Source organism: Cryptomeria japonica, chromosome 4 (assembly GCF_030272615.1).
Source record: "Cryptomeria japonica chromosome 4, Sugi_1.0, whole genome shotgun sequence".
Taxonomy (NCBI): domain Eukaryota; kingdom Viridiplantae; phylum Streptophyta; class Pinopsida; order Cupressales; family Cupressaceae; genus Cryptomeria; species Cryptomeria japonica.
This window is the reverse complement of record NC_081408.1, coordinates 287,425,709-287,439,926: the sequence shown is the minus strand read 5'-3', so window position 1 is coordinate 287,439,926 and position 14,218 is coordinate 287,425,709.

Below are 14,218 nucleotides of genomic sequence, written 5' to 3'. Positions count from 1 at the left end.
ATAATATATGGAGGAAGAGTTGAATCAAATTGAGAAGAATAACACTTGGGAGCTTGTTCTAAGACATAAAGACAATAAAGTGATTGGCACTAAATGGGTGTTCCGTAATAAATTGAATGAAGTCATTGAATTAGTAAGAACTAAAGAAAGATTGGTATGCAAGGGGTGCTCTCAGATGGAAGGTATTGATTATGAAATTTTTTTTGCTCCTGTAGCTAGGATTGAATCTGTTAGATTTCTAGTTGCATATGTTGCTTACAAAAATTTCAAGGTTTATCAGATGGATGCCAAGTCATCCTTTTTGAATGGTGATCTTGAGGGGGAAGTCTGCATTGAGAAACTAGAAGGATTTTCTTTATTAGATGAAGGAGACATGGTATGCAGATTGAAGAAAGCATTGTATGGACTAAAGCAAGCCCCTAAAGCCTAGTATGCAAGATTTGATAAGTATTTGATGAAGTTGGGATTTTGTAAAAGTACTGCTGACAATAAGTTATACTTTAAGGTTGAGAATGATAACATTTTGATTGTTTAAGTATTTGTGGATGAAATTATTTTTGGAGGAGATGATGATTTGAGTATGAAGTTTACTGATAATATGCAAAAGGAATTTGAGATGTCTATGATTGGTGAGATGAAATTATTCTTAGGACTATAGATTACTCATATTGGTAAAGGTATTTCATTTTTTAATCTATGTATGTGAAGGAACTGATGAAGAAATTTGGGCTAGCTAATTCTAAACCTATTGGAACTCCTATGGTGACTAGATACAAATTGTCTAAAAATGATGAATCTCAGAAAGTGAAGCAGACCTTGTATAGATCTACGGTTGGTGGACTATTGTACTTGACTCAAACTAGACTATATATCATGCATGTTGTTTGTCTTTGTGCCAGATTTCAAGTTGATCCTAAAGAGACTCATGTTACTGCTGTTAAAATGATTTTTCAGATATTTGAAGGCAATTGTTGACTATGGGTTGTGGTAGCCAAAGAATGATGATTTCATGCTATGTGCCTATACTGATGCTGATTGGGTAGGTGATGTAGATGATTGGAAGAGCACTACCAGTAGAGATTTATTTCTAGGGAAGAATTTGTTTTCATGGGCAAGCAAGAAACAAGATGATATATCTGTATCCACTACTGAAGTTGAATAAATTGCTACTGCTAGAAACTATAATTAGGTGGTTTGGATGAAGTAGATACTGAAAGATATTGGAGTTGTGTATGATGAGCCTACTATTATTTACTTTGAAAATTTAAGTACTATTAACATTTCCAAGAATCTGGTACTCTATTCTAAAATAAAGCATATATCAATTAAGTGTCATTTTTTGAGGGAGAAAGTTAGTGATGAAGAAGTTAACCTAGAGTATGTAACTTACAAAAGATCATATTATAGATATTTTCACTAAGACTTTGCCTACATATACATTTGTTTATTTCAGAGACAAGTTAGGTGTCTCTTCCCCTCTTGATGAGAAGTAGGTGCATTGAGATGCATAAATCCGGTGGACTTCACAATCATTTCTTTATCTGGGTTGATGAGTTAGTGCCGCTACTCAGCTAGAGTAGTCAGTGAGTTGTTTAGAGATATGAATTTATCCTAAGGGGGAGATATTTTACTTCTTAGTGGGAGTGAAGCCTGATTTGTTTATATCTTTGGCATTGCTATCAAAGGGGGAGAGATGCATCTAAAAAACTACCTTATCTTTGGAGTGTTATGTGCATGATCTTATGGGTTGTTTGTTGGAATTTGTTGATGCTGATTTATTCCTGTATATTGATCATTTTTCACATTAATATGTTTCCATCAATGCCAAAGGGGGAGATTGTTGGATATTGATGTTCCCAGGATATGTTGTTGTCGTTGATGTCAACATATTCCTGTGTTTTGGTGTTGCCAAAAGTTGTTTGTTGTTCTGATGATTGTAGTGAGATGATTTGGTTGGTTTATCTATTTGGGATTCTAGAATACTTAATTCCTTATTGGTTTCAGTGATCTAGAAGTTTACTTGATCATATTATTTGATCTAGTTTGAGGTTTGGTCTTTTTGTTCAGTGGTTGGCCGAGTCTGGTATTTGATCCATTGTGCTCTAGTATGATCATATCTTTGGTTGCGGATTTGGGAGAGTGTTTGGATGTTCTTGTGTATCTTCATTTCAGATGGGTCATGATTTGGTGCTCTGGAAGCTATCTTTCTTATCCGAGTTATTGTTGTTATGTGTTTTTGAGTATTAGAATGTTGATTGATGTAGATTTGAATAAGTGGTGTTTGTGTAGCTATTGCGGATGGTTCTAATGTGCTTGTTGGTGTTTCCTAATAATGTCCTATTTATCTTGGTGGTCCAAATTGATTATTGTGCAATTTCTTGATGATCTTTTTGGTCCGGTGATATTCTTCGTGTTGTGCATTATTTTGGTGGTGTAACATGTTGCGGTTGGTCTTGGTGAGATTTCCAGTGGTGATGAGTGTTTGGAGATTTGATTTAGGTCCATCTTATGCTATCTATGTCATTGTATTGGTCTGGTGGTTGATTTATGTATCAGGTGATGTAAATTTTTAATTAGGTGTTAAGGATTTGGCCGACCTTGTAGTCAAGGTTAATGATTTGTGTAAATGGATGTAGTATTCATGTAATTTGGGTATAGTTGTTGTGTTTGCATTATCAGAGGGTGGTGTATGTGTGAAAAAAAAAATTTATCCTTTGGTGTGGTCTATTGAGCAGAGATTGTTGAAGGGCAGACAAAATTAGCTTAACCAGAACTGTCATTAGGCATTAGCAGATGCTATCTTTGCAATTCATTCTTTTTGGATTATAGTCGAATGATTATTGTAAGGTAGTGAATCTTCGCTGAGGGTTGGAGCCTTCTGGGTCATTGTAATTTGAGTAGTGAGCTCTAGGTAGTGTGCCTGAATGCATGTGCATTCCTCATTGTAATATTTATACATACTACTACAAAGTATCATCTTATTGTGGGTAGGTTCCCATCGTGGTTTTTCCCTTAACCGGGTTTTCCATGTCAAAAATATTTGTTTTATGTGTATTGCTATTATTATTGTTATCTGTCTTTTTGCTGTAGTTATTTAGATTTGAGATTGTGTCTAATTGGTTTAATCCAGTGAAAAGTGATTCACGCCCCCATCTTAGTTTTCCTTGTTGTTGCCAAGAACCATTTGGGGTTATCACTACATTCACAAACTTATCAAAGAGATTTGTGGCCCATTATCATTAGAATGTGGAAAATGACATTTCCATGCTTGATCTTTGTCAAGCCAAATAAAAAGGAGGTGAAAGTCTCTTGGACTATATTCAAATATGGAGAGCCCTCATTGGTCATCTCCCTTATGCAGTCTCCGATACTCAATTGGTCCCAATATTTGTTTGTAATCTTCATCCAAAGCTTTCATATCATATACAATTAAATTATGCAACCGCATTCAAGGATATCATGTCCAAAAGACCATAAATATAAAAGGATTTGATTGATAAAGGAATCATGAAACTCTATAAATAGTCTTATGATAAGCCATGTGGTGACAAACAAAGGCATTGGAACAAAAACCAGAATGTTGTGGGATATGAGGTCACCAATTTTAAGATAGTTCAAATGGTTGTGGCCACAAAACCACCACCCACACAAACATATTCTAATCAGAAATCATATACTAATCCATCACCAATGATACATGTGAGTCCGCCACCTCAGGCTTATCATAATCCTCAAACAACGATATCGAATGTGCAAACTAATCATACAAATGTCATCACTGCTTCTCAATATATTTCTTGAAAAATAAATTATAACAATCTAAGAAATCAATTAAAACCCATGGGAGAACCTTTGGATGTGATCTTCAAATGCATGGAGTAGCAAAATATGGTTGTGTATCCATAAATGATATTGTTTGATGACTCTAAACCTAAGCTTGATTGGTATAACAAAAATGAGTATTGTTCTTAATATTGTGTCAAAGGTCATGCAATGAACAAGTGCATGGAGTTTAAGAATCTAGTCTAATATATTATTGACTAAGGGAAAATCAACCCTACCACAGGAAAGTCACCCAATGCGAACCTAGGTATGTATAAAGATGCTCTTCCCAAACATCAAGAAGAGGCTAGTACATCCAATGCAGGTCAATCTCATACAACCAATGTCCCATTTTACTATGGTAGTATGATAACTTGCATTACCCAATTAGAATATCATGCTAATATGATTCATGTCAAAGGACCCAATACTCAATGTGCTAGAACCAATAGAAGAGCTCACATGACAGTCCTTCTAGCTCCACCTCCTACCACACCTCAAGTTCCTGTGTATGCAATATAACATTCTTGAGAATTTAGGGAAAACCCCTAGATAGATCTATATTTTAGATTTGTTAAAAGCAATACCTACTCATAAAGAGATTCTTAATTGTGCATTGCAAGAGACTCATGTTCATAGTAGCATAGATCCTACACAATTTAAAGCTTTGGTAGCACATTTATCTACCATATACCATCTCAACTTTACCCAATTTGATGTTATGGTTCTTGATCCTAATCACATTCACTCGCTTAATATTGAGGCCATTATCAAGAACTATAAAGTAAAGAAAGTTTTGATCGATAATGGTTTTGCCCTAAATATTTGTACATTGAATTTTTTTATGAAAGTGGGGTACACTATCATGGATTTATATAATCAATGTATCACTATCAAGGTATATGATAATGCAGAGAGAATCTTAGTAGGGAAACCTTCCAATTTAGGTGGGCTCAGTAACACAAGACACTCTTTGCCATGTCATTGATCTTGATCTTCCATTTAATATCCTCCTTGGTCACCCATGTATCCCTACCATGTAGGCAATGTCATCCACTTACCATCAATGTCTCAAATTTCCATATCAAGGTTTTAAATTCACCATTCGTGGTGACACTCAGCCATTTGAGTGTTGTCGTATTCTTGAGGCATCTTCACCATATTCCAATCATTATCTAGGCATCAATATTGGAATCCCTCAAGTTACTCCATTATCCTCACATGTTTATCTAGATTCCATACTTACTGCTGCTAAAGAAAAAAATTCCATTTCATTATCATTTTCTAGCTCGAGATCAATGACATCGACTATGGTGAACATGCTTTACAAGGAACCCTTACAATGGGTGCACTATCCCTAGATACTCATACTCATGGGAAACCTACCAAAGAGCAGAAGAAGAAATAAATTGTGGTCATGGTGTGTGGTTCCACTACATTCCAATCTCATGGTGAACTCAATCATGAGTTTATAGAAGGAGATATCAACCAATGACTTTTCAGAGATGTTGTTGTGGACAATGATACCTACCTTAATCACTTCAAAGAGAAATACTTAGTAGCTCACAAATTGGATACTAAGAAATAGGTTTATCAAGGTGGATGATTAGGACAAGAAGAACATGGAATAAAAAGACAAGTTGACCCAATTCATAATGTTCTCTATCAAGGGCTTAGTTTTGGATATTCTTCGCATGAAGCCTCAAATTTGGTAGGCACTTCTAGAAACAATGAAAAAATTTCGGTTGATATCAAAGACACACCTAACAAGGTTGTCAAAAAAGCATATGATGATAAGGATATCTCCTTGACCTTCAACACATCTACCCTATTTGACACATCTATTGTTTTAATTGGCCTTCCCCTTCACCATCATAAACCCATTGATTGGGGTGAAACTGTTGCAAACCTTGATACATTCCATAATGATGTAATGTTCTTGTAATTATTGGGGGTAATTGAGAGTGCACCATATTATCATCTAGCTCAAAACACAATATATAAGTTGGACCTTCAAGGATATTTTGGGGAAGATGGTATCCTTAGTCGCAAAAGTGGAAAATAAACAAAAGATCAAGTGTTTTCTAGTGAAAACCTTTCTGAGGCACTTGTAGATCCTTAAAAAGTAAAAATGAAGGGTGTATCTTCTGGTGAAAACATCTCTGAGGTGCTAGAAGATGAGGACTCTCCTCTTCCTCTCATTGACATATAGGTTCCTAATAAATCCTTGATTCTTATTGATGATATAAGAGAAGTTAATTTGGGAACTGTAGAAAATCCCCAAATCACTTATGTGGAAGCATCCCTATTTGATGAAGAGTCATGTTTTTCTCCAAATACTCCATAAGTGTCTCATCAACTTTGCATGGTCTTATGCAAACATGCCTAGGCCTGATCCCGAGCTCATAGCACATCACTTGCCCATTGATCCAAATTTCAAACTTGTTAAACAAAAGATTTGAAAGATGCATCCTCGAATTACATTATTGGTCAAAATAGAGTTGGAGAAATTCAGAATGGATTTCCAACATGGTACTTGCCTCCAAACCCAACGGGGCCATTGAGTCTATACAAATTTTAGATATCTCAATAAAGCTTGTCCCAAATATTATTTTCCACTTCCCAACATTAATATTCTTGCTGATTTGACAACGAGACATGAAATGATTTTCCTTATGGATGGTTTTTCAAAATATAACCAGACAAAAATTATAGAGGATGATGAACATAAAATAGTATTTACCATTATGTGGGACACTTTTTATTATTAGGTCATTCCCTTTGCTCTCAAGAATGTAGGTGCCACATATAAACGTGCCATGACAGTAATATTTCATGATCTCATGTATAAGATACTGGAGGATTATGTAGATAAAATACTAGGCAAATCCAAAACCAGAGCAGAACATCCAACTATTCTTTAACAGATCTTTGAATGTTTGGCTAAGTACAAGTGACACCTCAATCCCAAAAAATGTGTGTTTGGAGTTGCATCAAGTAAACTCTTAGGATTCATAGTTTCCAAGTGTGGTATAGAATTGATCCTAATAAATTTAAAGCAATCTTAGAAATGCCTCCTCCTAAAACATTGAAGAATCTGCATAGTCTCCAAGGAAAGCTACAATCTGTTAGACGCACCATTGCTCAATTTTTAGATAAATGTCAACCATTCACACATCTTCTTAGAAAAGATATAGAGTTTAAGTGGGATACTCAATGTCAACAAGCATTTGACAAAATAAAATAATATCTAACTCACTCTCTAGTACTAATGCCACCAATTCCAAGATGATCATTCTCTTTCTATATCTCAGTTACTCCAGTTGCAATGGGAGCACTCATTTCCCAACATGATTCTCAAGGAAAAGAACATACCATTTACTATATAAGTTAAACCCTGGTAGGGTATGAGTTCAACTACTCACCTATGGAAAAAGCATGTATAGCTATTATCTTTTGTTCACAGATTCTCTAACATTAAATGCTAAGTCATACTATTAAGCTCATCTATAAGATTGATCCTTTAAAGTGCCCGTTATCAATTATAACCCTTCTTGGTCATATGGCTAAATGGGTCATGTTTCTTAGTGAATTTCATATTAAATATGTGGACAAAAAATCCCTCAAAGGACAAGATATTGTAGACCAGCTAGCAGAAACCTAGCAGAAACACCCTTGATGGATACTCATGCAATAATTGTAGAATTTTTGGATGAATATGTCTATGTAATCACAATACAATATCCCTAGAAACTTTATTTTGAGGGTTCATATACATAGAATGTATTAGGGCTAGGTTTGTATTTGTTACTCCACAAGGGGATCTCATTCCCAAACCATTCAAGTCATCTTTCCCATGTACCAATAATATTGTTGAGTATGAAGGTCTCATCACCAATCTTAAAACAACTATCCAATGGGCTATTGTAGATATCCTTGTCTACGAAGAGTTGCAATTGGTTGTCAAACAAGTGGATGATGAGTATCAAAGGAAGGATGACAAGCTCTTGCCATACAAAAGGATGGTTGATGATCTTAAGAAGATTTTTTAGAACATTACCTTTGATCAGATTGTCAAAGCACAAAATAAAGCACCTGATGCAATGGCCACTATTGGCTCATTTCTTGCAATTAAGTCAGATAGTCCTAAATGTAAGTTTTTGGTCAACAACTTCTCTAGCCATCTTTTGAGGCATCACATATAGATATGGTTGGAAAAATTATTGGTCCCCAAGTGGCTAGTAGCATGATATTTATCCCTATCTTAAAGATAGTACCCTTCCACCCAACATATCCTGAAATGATCAACAAAATCTCATTCACCAATGTGCCTAATTTACACTCATAGGAGATAATATGTATCATTGGGGATATCATGACATCCTTGATAGCTGTTTATATTCAAATGAAGCTAATATTGTGATGAAATAAGTTCATGTTGGAACTTTTGGCACTCATATGAGTGGATATTTTCTTGCCAAACAACTCTTAAGAGTGGGATATTACTAGCCCATGATGGAGCATGACTTTTGTGAATTTGTTAAGATGTGCTTGCCTTGTTAACAACATAGTGACTTAATTCATGTTCCAAAATAATATTTGTAACCTATCATAACACCATGGCCTTTTTCTACATGGGGCCTCTATCTTGTTGGAAAGTATCATCCCCCTTCCTCAAATGGAGATAAGTTCATCATTGCATCTACTGAGTATTTTACCAATTGGATTGAATCCATTCTCGTCACTCTTAATATTAGTGTCTAGGTGTCCAAATTTATCCTATATCACATAGTTTTCCATTATGGAGTTCTCTCTACCATCATTATTCACAATGGAACCCCTTTTAAAATCCAACACATGTGTGATCTTTGTTCTACATTTCATATCCAACACCATTGGTCCAACCCATATTATCAACAAGGCAATGGCCACGCTGAGGCAATCGACAAAACTTTGCTATGTATCCTAAAAAAGGTTGTCAATGAAACCAACCTTTGTGCATATCATACTTGTTGGAAACCAATAACACTGAGAGGATGGGTGAATCAGTGTTATACCAGAATAGTAGATTTTAGCCTTATTAAAACATTCATACACCAACTGGTATACCGGTACATACAAAATTGAAAGAAGTAAAGCAACTAATAAGCCAAACACATAAATGAGAATCATAATACACAAATTTATACATGGAAAATCTCCAAGAGGAAAAACCACAGTGGGATTTGTGAACCATAATATCAATCCATTGGCCATATGAACAGATATTACAAAATATGGGGGCCCTGCACTTGCAGGAAGGCTTACAACCTAGAGCACGCTACTCAATCACAATAAGAGCCTCACTGACTACATAAAATTATAGACAACAATTCAGAGAAGTGTGAACTACTTAAGATAGCATCTTCTATGCTAGAATACAGTTTCAGTTTAAGCTCTGTCTATTCTAGTTTGAAACCCTAAACCCCTTTACCGAAATAACCCTTATAATAAATTCCTCACACACATAATCTCTCAGATATATTTTGCATCATATTACACTCGCATATCCATAATCTCCTATCTCATGTCTATTTCTCTATATCAAAATGATCTAATCAAACTGCCCTATATACCCTATACAACTTTTATGCCTTCTGTCGGCTTACAAAGATATATACAATATCAAATTACATGTCAACCAAATAACATAAATGTATAAACATTAAAACATATTGCCGATGCCGGATATAAGATATGTTGGCCTCCAATACCGATAACCTTTATTATACCATGTCAGCCTGTATTGCCAGTGACCAAAAAAATCCTATATCTTGCTAGTGCCGGTGTAGTATCTGTGAAGTGCCTGTCAGTACACCATAAAATCAAAACATGAAGCCGGAACATAAAATTGTGTTGCCATCAGTGAAAACATAGTGAAACCAACGAATAGATTGTCAATTTCCAAGAATACTAGTATCCAAACTCCTACTGGAGCCACTCCATACTCCCTTGTCTATGGTGCAAAAGAAGTCTTACCAATTAAGGTCAAGTTACCATCCTTGTGCATATCCTTGAAAGATTTTGTTTCTAATGAAGATTATAGGGTGGAAAGGCTAGCTTAGCTAGATCTCCTTAATGAATAGAATTAGAAGGCATATGATCATTTATAGATATATTAAACTAGGATCAAGAAGCAATATTAGAAGAAATTTCATCCTCGTGAGTTTGAGGTGGGTGATCTAGTGCTTCAAGAAAATCCACATAATAAATAGGACAAAGAAAAGAAAGGAAATTTTTAGTTCAATTGGTTGGGCCCATATGTAGTCACATCAATTTCAGGAGCCTATTAGCTATCCAGTCTAGAAGGGGAGCCTCTTAATGATCCCCTAAATATCTTGCATCTGAAGAGATTCTATGCCTAATCTATGATAGTGTACCAGTCCAAAACCAGAAAATACCCAAAAAAATAAAACTATGATTAAAATCCAAAAAAAAAGCATCAAAAAGAGAAAATAGTAAAGAAAAATAAAATTGTCCTATGGTGAAAACCACTTTTGGTGGCACCTTGAACATGTATATATGGTGAAAACCTAGAAACAGGTGTTGTATATAAGGGAAGTTCCATTATTATTTAGCTTCTCCTTTTCACTTTACCCTCGCGTGTGTTTTTCATTACTTGCCTTCATAAATCACATCTGTTTATATGGCCTTGCTTGTCATTTTTTGGGATTTCATGTGATCATCGCTTGGTTGTAGCCTCTTGCACATGGGAGTCGTGTTGGCTTTTGTACATAGTATTGGTTTTAGTCTTCATAGGTCTTCGAGTTAGTTATGTATAGGTGTGCCTTGTATATAGGGTTGTCTGCTATGCATATGCATGCTAGTTGTGTTCTCAAATATTATATGTTGTCTTGATGATGATTATAATGTATTCATCACTTGTTGTCATTGATGAAACACTCTCACACACATATATGATTACATTGAATACCGGTGTAACTTCAATTGGTTTACACTACCAATTGGTATGTTTAAGGTTTATCTCAAACTGGTACTTTATGTCAACTGGTATGTGCCTAAGAGATAACCTGTGGTTACACTAAGTTGGCATCAAAATGAAGATAAAGTTGAAGATGAAGATCAAGTGGAAGATTCTAGGACAATGGTTCACTAGTTTTATTCCAACCGGTATTGACTATTCTAAATGGTATCTGATTTTGTGATGGGTTACCAACACTATTTTCTTAGCAGTCATTTTTGTGATGAGTTATTATTCAATGTCTAGATACACTGCACCTAGAAAATTGTGTTCTTGTGGCCGACATAAGGTTTGTATGTCTATTTAAAGACATCTTAGTGAATCATCAGATATGATGAAGAGAGTGATGAATACTAAGAGGGGGGGGTGTGAATTAGTATACCAATAAGTACTGTAATCAATCTTTTAAACAATTTAGCAGATAACCAGTGCAACAGATTCACTAATAAACCAGTTAAAATAAATGCTAGCCAAATAGAAAACAAAGCATTCACCCACAAGAGAACAATCACCATAACACAAGATATTTGACGTGGAAACCCAAATGGGAAAAACCACGGTGAGCAGAAACTCACAAGTAACTATCTATATAATAGAAACCAGATCGGTTAAGGTCATGCAATGTTCTTCACCAGAATAGATCCTATTAGGAATCTAGATATCTGTTAGGAGATAAGTCCTGTTAAAGACTACCTTGTTAAAGGATTTCAGATCCACAGTTGTGAACCACCTTGTTAGAGGATTTACAAAGGCTTTGCTGGGCCTACTCGGTTAAGGGTTTTAGACTTGTCGAAGATATTAGTAATCAACAAGTGAATGATCTAGATGCTAGCACAATATGCTTAGTTAGATCCTTGACAACTCATTGTTAATGCATTTCAACATTACTTCAGTCTTCAATATCTCCACACTCTGTCTCTTCACACAAACCTAATCTTTTCTTCAATGATAGCACATAACCTTTTCTATTCTATATCACACACATGCAAACCCTAGACATGATGTCCTTATAAAGGAATTTGATTTCATTTCGGTCCAATAGAATTAGACTACAAGTTCCTAGGTACAGTGCATCTAGACACATTTGGTAACACGACACAAACACACCGTCAAAGTGTTGGTGGATGATAACTCATCACAGATTACAGTAATACCAGTTGGTAACTCATCATAGATATATACCAGTTAATACAATATACCGATTACCAGTTGTCAAAAATGAAGACTGGAAGATCATAGTGTTCTGATAAAAAAGTTAACTACTGCTTGGGTCCTTCGTATCGCTTGAGATCCTCGAACCGCTTGGGGTCTTCATACCGCTTGGGATCTTTAGTTAATCTATGACCGATAAATCATCTTCTGCAAGATACCGATAGTCTAAAGACTATACATTCAATAATACACAATACCAGCTGGAACAATTACCGGTTGAGCATAACTTATACATCAAGAAAGTGTGTGTCCATCAATGATAATCAAAACATCATCAAAATGCAAACAATCTCCCCCTTTGGCATTGATGGTAGCACTTAGGAAAATTTTGACATCTAAGTGCTTTACAACAATAACACAAAATATGCTACAATCAAAATTACTCCCCCTAAGCATATACACTACCCTTTTTGCAAAAATTACAAGTGCATGAAATGGTAACATTCACCAAAATTTTAAGTACACTATTCTACCCTTTTTGCAAAAATTACAAGTAAGTGCATGAAATGGTAACATTCACCAAAATTTCAAGTACACTACTCCACCTTTGCCAACAATGAAAAAGTAATGCAAAATAACCCCTTTTTCCTTATATAATAGAATAGAGTTAGATGTTGATGATAATAAGGAATGGAATTTCTTAAAAACAGATTTAAAGTTCTACACAAAAGTTTTCATGTCCAATGTCCATGACTCAAGTAATGAGGTAGAAACCTCATTTTCAATCTTCATCTGGAATGCGAGTTCTTCCATTGCATCAATGGTACTCAGCTCTTGATTTACCGTGATGGCTTCCAAGTTGAGAAAACATCTTTGAAGAACCTACAGTTTAGGTAATATGAGCAGTTGAAGCTCCTACAAATCTTTAGTCTAGTTGCTGATCTCTGAGTCCATCTTGGCAGTCTGAGGCTGAAAATGATGAACCGTTTGCCCATAGTAGTGAATAAGTCACATGGCATCTTGAAGGTGCTGATATATACCTGTAACTCCGATTGGAGTTGAGCTTTCTGTTTGAGCACATCTTCACAAAATAGATGGGGTTGGTAGATTTTACTCAAAAGTAATTTGCCCTCATCCATAGCAACACTGAAATCATTCTGTTGTTTCAGTAGTTGTTTCTGGAGCTCATTCATTTACTTGACTAAGGCAGTATTGAGTGCCTTTTCATGGTTCTTTCTTGTAGTTTCTTCAACAACATCTTCCAAGCATTGTACCTGGTCATCTACTGCGATACAACGAAGTTTGAGCTTGGATAGAGAGGAGTCGATACTGGGGAGGGTAGTACCGGGAATTAGACTGGTAAGGGTGTCAACTACAATTTGTATGACATCCTATTCTTTCTTCTTCCTCAATTATTCCAATCTCTCTTGTGCAAGTTTGATGCCTCTAAGTAGCTCAGACTCATGTTGAGATTGAGTCAGACATGCAAGAGTTAGATCAATATGACTGGTGGAATCAACCTACTTGGTTTGATCACCGGTTGCCTTAGGAGTTTTCCCTCCTTCTTTGGTTTGGATCTCTGCTTGTTTTCTCTTCTCTACTTCCTTCTCCTCTTCCTCTATTTTCTTTTCTTCCTCCTCCTTCTCTTCCTCTTTCTTTTTCTCCTCTTCTTGTTGCTTCTTCATTTCTTCCTTCTTCTTGTCCTCCTCCAACTTTTTCTTCTCTTCCTCCTTCTTCCTTTCTTCTTCCTTCCTTTTGTTTTCTTCTTTCTTCTTCTCTTCTTCTTTTCTCTTATCTTCTTCTCTCTTCTTCTCTTCTTCTTTTCTCTTATCTTCTTCTCTCTTCTTTTCTCTTATCTTCTTCTCTCTTCTTCTCTTCTTCATTTCTCTTATATTCTCTTTCTTTTTCTTTTCCTTTTGTTCTTTCTCCGCTTTCTATTTGTCCTATTTCTCTTTTTCAACTATTTCATTGTCAGGAATGACATCTTCTAATGCATCAACATCAATAGTGTCAATTTGTTCTATCACTCTTTCACCTTGACTATCAAATACCTCATCTGGTTGGCTTGAGGACAGGTCGGGTTCTTGATCAGCCTTCTTGGTGGCTTCAGATGATCGGTGTATATTGACAACAACTTTTACATGTATGTGTGTGTCCTTTTCCACTTTAGAAGTTTTACCTTCTAATAATCTGAGTCATCTCCTTCTCATAAATAAGATGCCT